We start from the raw sequence: 10,237 nt of genomic DNA, 5'->3' as shown, positions 1-10,237 counted from the left end.
AGACACTCCCCCTTCTGGGCGGCGCTTGCGCGCCGCCGGAGGCTCGCTCCCGCTGTTTTCATTCACAGCGGGAGTCGGGCCAGGGGAGGAGCAGCGGCGATCGCCGCTGCTCTGCCCCGATCGCCGGGGATCTAGTGTGGAGATCCGCCCGCTGTGTGTAAACACAGCGGGCGGATCTCCATAGTGACAGGGAGTGACAGATCGGACTGTTCAGCATAGCTGGACATCCGATCTGTCCATGACTCACTCAGGCCCCTCCCCCCCTACACGTCAGTAAGCACCAGGCATACATTAACCCCTCCCTCTCCAATAAAATTAACCCCTTCCCTGCCGGTGTCATTTTTACAGTAACAGTGCATATATATAGCACTGATTACTGCAGTAATGTCACTGGTACCCCCAAAAGTGTCAAAAATGTCAGTCAAGGGTCCGATCTGTCCGCCGCAATGTCGCAGTCCCACAAAAAAATCGCAGATTGCCGCAATTACGCGTTAAAAAAAAAAACACCAAAAATGACAGAAATCTTTCCCTTTGTTAGTAAACGCAATAACTTTTGCGCAAACCAATCAAAATACGCTAATTGTGATTTTTTTTACCAAACATAGGTAGCAGAAAACAAATTGGCCAAAAATTTTTAAAAAAATTGGTTTTTACATTTTTTTTGGGGGGAATTTCATATAAAAAAATGTTAAAAATATTGTTATTTTTTCAAAATAAACGCTCTTTTTTTGTTTATAGCTCAAAAAGTAAAAATCGCACAGGTGATCAAATACCACCAAAAGAAAGCTCTGTTTGTGGGAAAAAAAGGACGTAAATTTCGTTTGGGTACGGCGTCGCACGACCGCGCAATTGTCAGTTGAATTCGCACAGCGCCGAATCGCAAAAAGTGGCCTGGACGGAAGACAGCAAAATCCTCCGGTGGTAAAGTGGTTAAACAAGTTAGAAAATCTTGCTTACTTGGTATTATTTTCCTGAACTCTGGAACTGCATCACATACCTGGTATAGATCAAGTAGAAGAGGGGTCTCCTCTTGCATCTCCTGCCAAACACTCCTGACAGAGTTTGAGAGATTACTGGACATGCAGACTGCACTGGATCTGTGCTGATGCCACATGCATAGAGCCAAGAACTTAGGATCACAAGTAGAAACCAAGCACAGGAACACTGTGGTACATGAGATAGGTTGAGGCCCTTGCTCAGAGCTGACATGATCAGGCAGCAGGGTATTCTATCAGGAGACAGAGGCAGATTCGGGGCACAATCTGAAGTCAGGAACAGCTGAGCAGTGTAGTACCAAATCAAGAAGTACCGACAGAGTCCAGGAAACAACAGCCAGCAAATGTATCAGGCAGAAGGCAGTAAACAAAGTCCAGAAGACAGGCCAAGGTCACAACGAAGACTCAAAAGTCCAGGGAGAGGTTGGAAGGCAAGCCAGGTCATTCACAATAAGGGAAAATAACCAGATCAGGCTCAGGTAAATCAAAGCAAGCTGGAAACCACATGGCGCCACTTGGCACCATTACTGCAGTATAGGCTCATGCACGTACACACTAAATTTTGTGCATGCACATAAGCCCGTACTGGATTTCTTACAATGACATGAATCTGTCCTTCCTTACATACTGCTTGTGTACTGCCATTCACCGTCCCTCTTTCTTTGCTCTAAACCACAGGGTCTTCAAACTTTCTAAACAAAGTGCCAGTTTACTATCCTTTAGAATTTAGGGGGGGCCTGACTGTGGCCATTGGGAGTAGAAAAAGTCCCAGCACTGGTGGACGCGAGAGGCTTCTTAGACTCTGAGAAGTGTATGATGGAAGTCTAATATAAGATGGAATCCCTGGCCATGAAAGTAAGTAGACCAGGAGACATCAATGATTGCTAAGCAAGCATCTGCTGCACCCTCAGCAATCACTGATGTCAAGCAACCCCATTTGCTACAAGTTAATACACAAAGAGGTTGACAGGTGCCGAAGTTCTAATTTATTATACAATAAATAATAGCTAAAAATCTGTCCCTAACTTGCAATATAAAATATAAGATGCAACAAATTAAAAACAATCATTAATGTGTATCAGGCGCCAAAACTTTTTTTTAGATTTGGATAGTGTAGGGAAGGACTAGTACCCCTCCAGGGTTTTACTGCCATCTGAACGAGGAATGTCACCAGCACACTATGGGTCTATAAAAAATGGGTCCAAAGCTTTATTCAGTGATCACATCATTACAGCAAACAGCAACATTTCGGAGCCTCGCAGGACCCCTCGCAGGATGACGTCACATGCCTGATGAAGGGGTCCTGCTAGGCTCCGAAACGTTGCTGTTTGCTGGTACGATATGATCGCTGAATGAAGCTTTGGACCCATTTTTTGGGGGCCCCTGGTGTGCTGGTGACATTCCTCATTCTGATTGCTCACAGTTACAGCCGGTGGTCACTTCAGCCCTCACTTAGACATACCGACACTTTCACAGGAACATGTGCTTTGGGAAGAGTGCCATCTGAGGTTTTATTAGGAGAGGTTCTTTCTGTCTGGTAAAAAGGTTGTCCCCAGGACTGGAATTGAGCTGAAAAATCAGCAACAGATTTAAGAAATGTATTTTAAGCCAGCCATAGATAGAGCAATTTCCTTTCGTTGCAGGAAAGAAAATCACTTGATTTACCTAGCTACCAATGAAGAAGTAAGGACTATCCAGGTAATATTTAAGCGCCTCCTACGGGGGTAGCACTACAAAGATATATAATTCTATCTCTATAGGGCAATTTCTCTATTATCTCAAGTTCAATAAGTAGATCATAAATTCAATCACATCAGCTTGCTTGTTGAAAAGGGGAGTAGCTTTTCTTGACATGTTTCACCCTCTAGCTTCTTCAGGAGGGTAGAGACAGACTAATATAGCATAAATGTTCTTCCAAATAAAACACCAAGACCCACAAACAGATCCATACTGGCCCAGAGGAGCCCCCTTGGGAGCCTGTGGCCACTCAGCAAGCATGTTCAGGGAATTTTGGAAAAATGCCACCCAATCATCTTATGTTTTTTTTCATAAAGCTCCAATTTTTTTGCTTTCCCCTTATGACTTGGGCCACACATAATTGCCTCTGGTCCCAAGTACATGGCACTAAACTATGAATCACTTGTGTAATGGCTAATGAGCATATAAAGCACACTTAAGGGTGTTAAAGAGGAACTTTAGACCCCTTTTGTTTGGCTCCAAAAAGTGGAGAAAGGGTGGAGGAGACATGGAAAAATTATAGTTAATTTAGGGTGAAGGTCCGCTCACTGGTCAGTGCAGTCTCGTAACTGATAGTTCTCTACTCAGTTTACACTAGTTTGATTTCAGATTCCAGAATTTCATGGTAATGGAAATCACATTGTTTTCAATGGTGCCCATTTACATTAATGCAACGCAGAATTTTGGAAAAGGTTCCTGAACTACTTTGGTGTAATTCCAGCCCAATTTCGGCCCCAGAGAATATACAAAACACATCCAAGTTTCATCCAAGCTGCTCTACATATCACACTGAGAGCCCATTCACACTGCCGCGACTTGTCAGGCGACTTGTCAGCCTGACAAGTCGCGGTCGGTCGCGGTCCATTTAGTAGTACAGGACCCGTTCTAATTGGAGCGACAAAAGTCGCTCCGACTTAGAAAAAGGGTCCTGTACTACTTTGGATCGACCTCGGAGCGACTTGCATAGACTTCCATTATGTGAAGTCCCTGCAAGTCGCGTAGAAGTCGCGGTTCACAGCGGTGCACGCGACTTCACAGGTCGCCCCCGAAGTCGTGTCGCCTCAGTGTGAACCGGCTCTGAAAGTTGGCTCAAAGTCTGATTGCAGCAGCATGAACCTAGCCTAAAGATACATTGTACAATACAATGTTGTACATGTACAATGTAACTTTATAAGATACTCAAGGAAGAATATAGCAAATTAAACATAACAATCTGGACATGTTAAAGTGGATGTAAACCCTCTCCTATACCTAGTAAAGTGAACAGCCTCAGATGATACACAGACATGAAACAAATCTCCCTACATACCTTGCTGATAACAAAGGATTGTTATCATGCTGATAACAATGGAATTAAGCAGCAAAAAGACACAGGACTTAGGGCTTTGGAAACAGATGAGTAAACACTACAGATATATGTGCCCAGGTCAAATTTCATGAATGGGGTTTATAATACATCCACTTTAAATTCACCTAATGATAACCTCTAGTCTAGCGGTACAAAATTATTAAAATAAAAAAAAGTTGCAAAAAATAGAAAATGCCAGAAACACTTTCTCTATGAAATAAATTAAGATGCGATGTATAAAAATCTGCATAAAAATTCATAATGACTATGAGCAATGACTAAACTCATGTCATGGCTCCATAAATAATGCATACAAATAAAAACAGGATAAAACTACAATGATGACCAAGCAAGTTGGAGAATATTCACCTTTTTATTTTTGTGAAAAGTTTAACATCTCTCTAATATGGGACATTTAAATATTAGCCCTAGGTAGTACTGTATGAGTGGCCTGGACTTGTGGTTATGTTGGAGGTGACAACCTTGTCATTTTTTACTGAGATTTTATTAAAGTTTTTCAGTATAACATGAGAAATAAGGCAGTACAGAATCGAAGTGTACACATAAAACATCAGTACACGTTGTACAGGTATTGATCCTCAAAAGCAAAATGAGAGTGGCAACAATCTAATACTGTAAGAGAACATGGATAAGACAGGACATACGAGACATCAATTTGTGAGAATAAGTTGAGCGTCTAAGACAGGGGATGTTCAAACTATGACCCCCCCAGTTGTTAAGGAATTACAATTCCCATCATGCCTCGTCGTGTCTGTGAATGTCAGAGTTTTACAATGCCTCATGGAATGTGTAGTTCCACAACAGCTGGAGGGCCGTAGTTTGAGGATCCCTGGTCTAAGACATATGGGTCATTTGTTCATGGAAAATGGCAAAAGAACATCCAGGCAATATCATGCAGTCTGAACCACTGATGTCTGAACCACTGATGTCTGAACCACTGATGTTGAGGCACAAATGCAAAATATAATTGGGAGGCCTGGCCCAAAAAAAGAAGTGGGAAAATAATATAGATGGCCATGGCTTATACTGTTCATCAGGAGCCTACAGGAGCTCAACGATGAGGGTGGGAAGCATGGAAGGGCAGTCGGCAAGGAAAATAGAGGAGGAGAGAGAAAAAGCTAGAGAGGGAAGGGAAAAAAACAGGTACTCCAGGGGTTTTTGAGCTTTACCACATGGAACTCTTACAGTTCTAAAAACCAGGAGGTCCTTTGAGAAGGCGGGAAATGGTCTATCCAGGGCTGCCAAGTCTGTTGGAACTTGTCATACATGTCCTTAAGGATCGCCATCAATATTTCATTAATAGGCGTACCATGAACCCGGTTCTTAACCTCTTTAAATCTAAGAAGTGTTGTCTTCCATGGCCATGCTATAGTTTGCTTCGTCGTCATAAAAATATGAGTGATTAGAGTGCCCTCCCGACGGGTAGCGTCTGCGATAAGTTTATGTAAAAGTGCCTCCGGTGGGTCTCTCCGTATGTTTGCATGGAGAACCGTATTGACCAAAGTGTATACCCTAATCCATAACCTACGGACTTTAGGACAGGTCCACCATATACAGTGCCTTGTGAAAGTATTCAGCCCCCTTGAACTTTGCGACCTTTTGCCACATTTCAGGCTTCAAACATAAAGATATAAAACTGTAATTTTTTGTGAAGAATCCACAACAAGTGGGACACAATCATGAAGTGGAACAAAATTTATTGGATATTTCAAACTTTGTTAACCACTTAAGCCCCGGAAGATTTTACCCCCTTCCTGACCAGGGTTTTTTTTGCGATTTTTTACTGCGTGACTTTAATGGACAATTGCGCAGTCATGCCACGCTGTACCTAAACGAATTTCACGTCCTTTTTTCCCACAAACAGAGCTTTCTTTTGGTGGTATTTGATCACCTGTGCGATTTTTTGATCATGCGCTATAAACAAAAAAAGAGCGTAAATTTTGCAAAAATAACAATATTTTTCACTTTTTTTTATATGAAATTCCCCCCCAAAAAAAAGTAAAAATCAAAATTTTTTAACATTTTCGGCCAATTTGTTTTATGCTACATATGTTTGGTAAAAAAAATCGCAAAAAGCGTATTTTGATTGGTTTGCGCAAAAGTTATCGCGTTTACTAACAAAGGGAAAGATTTTTGTCATTTTTGGTGTTTTTTTTTTTAACGAGTAATGGCGGCGATCTGCTATTTTTTTTGCGGTACTGCGACATTGCGGCGGACAGATCTGACCCTTGACTGACATTTTTGACACTTTTGGGGGTACCAGTGACATTACTGCAGTAATCAGTGCTATATATATGCACTGTTACTGCAAGAATGACACTGGCAGGGAAGGGGTTAACTTTATTGGACAGGGAGGGGTTAAGTGTGTCCTAGGGGCGTGCTTCTAACTGTGATGGGACAGGTCTCCTAGTGTAAAAACAGAGATCAACGGTTCTACTTAGTAGAACCGTCTGATCTGCATTTTTACACAGGGAGAATGACAGGTGGCTTGTTTACATAAGCCGCTCTGCCATTCTCCCGTTCTACCGACGATCGTAGTGTGACCGGCGGACATCGGGTCCGCCGGTCGCACTCCCGCACTCCTCCGTGAACGAGACGAGGCGGGCGCGCGCCTCAGCGGGCGCGCGCTCGCCCGCTATTGGCTCTAAAGCGGATGACAGGCGAGTGACGTAGATCTACGTCACTCTGCCTGGCCGGGGCTGACTGCAGCAGTAAATATACTGTGGGCAGTCGGCAACCGGTTAACAAATAAAGAACTGAAAAATTGGGCGTGCAAAATTATTCAGCCCCTTTACTTTCAGTGCAGCAAACTCTCTCCAGAAGTTCAGTGAGGATCTCTGAATGATCCAATGTTGACCTAAATGACTAATGATGATAAATAGAATCCACTTGTGTGTAATCAAGTCTCCGTATAAATGCACCTGCACTGTGATAGTCTCAGAGGTCCGTTTAAAGCGCAGAGAGCATCATGAAGAACAAGGAACACACCAAACAGGTCCGAGATACTGTTGTGGAGAAGTTTAAAGCTGGATTTGGATACAAAAAGATTTCCCAAGCTTTAAACATCCCAAGGAGCACTGTGCAAGCAATAATATTGAAATGGAAGGAGTATCAGACCACTGCAAATCTACGAAGACCTGCCTGTCCCTCTAAACTTTCAGCTCATACAAGGAGAAGACTGATCAGAGATGCAGCCCAGAGGCCCATGATCACTCTGGATGAGCTACAGAGATCTACAGCTGAGGTGGGAGACTCTGTCCATAGGACAACAATCAGTCGTATACTGCACAAATCTGGCCTTTATGGAAGAGTGGCAAGAAGAAAGCCATTTCTTAAAGATATCCATAATAAGTGTTGTTTAAATTTTGCCACAAGCCACCTGGGAGACGCACCAAACATGTGGAAGAAGGTGCTCTGGTCAGATGAAACCAAAATCAAACTTTTTGGCAACAATGCAAAACTTTATGTTTGGCGTAAAAGTGTAAAGCTCCTGCGTTTTCTGAAACAAGATGGATTTGCAGCTGCAGAAAAACTCCACTCAGCAGTCATGTAGAGATACGTTGAAATACCAATTCCAACTCCCAAGACTCATCACTGTGGTCTGTCTGATTCAGCATACAAATATACACACTCAATAAGATGTTCCTGGAGTGATAGATGTATATAGCAGTATAGTGGTGATGAGCTGAAGAGACAGGTATCAACAGTGACAATAGGTGAACAGCACTTGAGAGAAATGTTCATGAGAGTATAGATGGTAACAGGTAGGATGCAGATAGGTTAGCAATCATGTATGGTAGTAGGTGGTAGGATAGCAGATGACATACAGGAGAGACTAACCCAGTGCAAGGATAGATGTTAGAAGGCTCAAGAGCTAGCAATCTAAATAATAGTGCAGATGATAGTAACAGTCCTTAATATGCAGAGCTAGATAGTGTAAGCTTAGTAGGAAGGTTATGGAGGATTCCCCTGCGGGGTACTTATCACTAATAGCAAGCAGTAGTAGAGAGGTTCGGTATGAGCGAGTGATCCGGTAGCGGGATACAGGGATCAGTAGCGAGGTTCCGACAGCGAGGTACGCTTGTAAGCATATGAGCTTCAAGGCAGGTTGAAGAGTGAAGGGTGAAAGCAGCATGCCGGGAGTGATCGGGTGGCGAGACACAGGATCAGATATGGAACAAGTTCAGGTAGCGAGATACAGGAGCGAGTAACATCTGGTATGCTGACTTCAGGCAGGGACGATCCAACCATGACGGTTGAACTAACATGTGAGTGAGAACGCCGGCGGTTGAAATAGCCGCTCTGCGGCGCTCAGTGATGACAGCATCGGTCTTAAAGGTGTATGTGCACCTACCAGAAGAGAATGGTGGGACGCATACACTGAATTGGAAAGTGGAATAAGGGTACCAGAGATACCAGAACATTACAAAAAGCAACACAGCTCATCACCCTGAACACACCATCCCCATTGTCAAACATGGTGGTGGCAGCATCATGGTTTGGGCCTGCTTTTCTTCAGCAGGGACAGGGAAGATGGTTAAAATTGATGGGAAGATGGATGGAGCCAAATACAGGACCATTCTGGAAGAAAACCTGATGGAGTCTGCAAAAGACCTGAGACTGGGACGGAGATTTGTCTTCCAACAAGACAATGATCCAAAACATAAAGCAAAATCTACAATGGAATGGTTCACAAATAAACATATCCAGGTGTTAGAATGACCAAGTCAAAGTCCAGACCTGAATCCAATCGAGAATCTGTGGAAAGAACTGAAAATTGCTGTTCACAAACGCTCTCCATCCAACCTCACTGAGCTCAAGCTGTTTTGCAAGGAGGAATGGGAAAAAATGTCAGTCTCGATGTGTAAAACTGATAGAGACATACCCCAAGCGACTTACGGCTGTAATCACAGCAAAAGGTGGCGCTACAAAGTATTTACTTAAGGGGGCTGAATAATTTTGCACGCCCAATTTTTTTAGTTTTTTATTTGTTAAAAAAGTTTGAAATATTAAATAAATTTCGTTCCACTTCATGATTGTGTCCCACTTGTTGTTGATTCTTCACAAAAAATTACAGTTTTATATCTTTATGTTTGAAGCCTGAAATGTGGCAAAAGGTCGAAAAGTTCAAGGGGGCCGAATACTTTCGCAAAGCACTGTATGTTTCATATTGCCCAAATCTGGGCAACCTCAGAAGCAGTTGGACGGGTATGATGGTAGACAACCTTGTCATTTTTAACATGCTGGAGAGGTAAATTTATCTTTTTTTTATTTTTCATGTTTTTGATATCAGTGAAATTTTTGTCATTTTTTTATATCACATTGGGTCCCACAGATAGCCTAGATATTGTGACCAAACTTTCTCATAGGAGCAACTTTTCACCTGACACAGGCATACCTCCCACCTTTTTGAGATGGGATTTAGCGACACCTTTTAGCAAAAGTATGTAGCCATAAGACACACCCCCTGCCATGCCCCCTTAAAGGAGAATTATACAAAAAAATGGGAGAAACTCACAGGTGTTTTTTGTTTTATCACTGCTATTCCTTTATATTGGCTTTTGAAGTTTACAAATGCAACAGTTATCAATTGGATGAAAGTTTTAGATCTGGAAAACACTTTTTGATAGATTATTATAATTATTATACAGAATTTATATAGCGCCAACAGTTTGCGCAGTGCTTTACAATATAAAGGGAGACAGCACATCAACAGTACAATTCAAAACAAGAGGGTTAGAAGAACCCTGCTCACATGAGCTTACAATCTAATAGGGAGGGGCTGGTACAGCATATACATGTACTAAATGTAGTGACTGTAAAGGGATGGACTGATGAGGAAAGTAGAAGATTTGGTTGTTAGCTGAAGGCAGGATAGACCTCCCTGAAGAGATTAGTTTAGGATTGCCTAAAAGTGCACAGAGTAGGAGATAACAGATTGGGGTAGTGAGTTCCAGAGGATGGGAGAGGCTCTGAAGAAGTCCTTGTGACAAGCATGGGAGGACGAGCTAGAGAGCAGAAGGTCCTGGAAGGAGCGGAGAGGACTGTTTGGGTGGTATTTGGAGATAAGATTGGTGATGTAGCTCAGGGCAGAATTGTAAATGACTTTGTATGTTATCGTTTTAACTTTATTCAT

The sequence above is a fragment of the Pelophylax lessonae genome (genome assembly GCF_965119305.1).
Source record: "Pelophylax lessonae genome assembly, chromosome: 11".
NCBI classification, from domain to species: Eukaryota; Metazoa; Chordata; class Amphibia; order Anura; family Ranidae; genus Pelophylax; species Pelophylax lessonae.
This window is presented reverse-complemented; position numbering follows the sequence as displayed.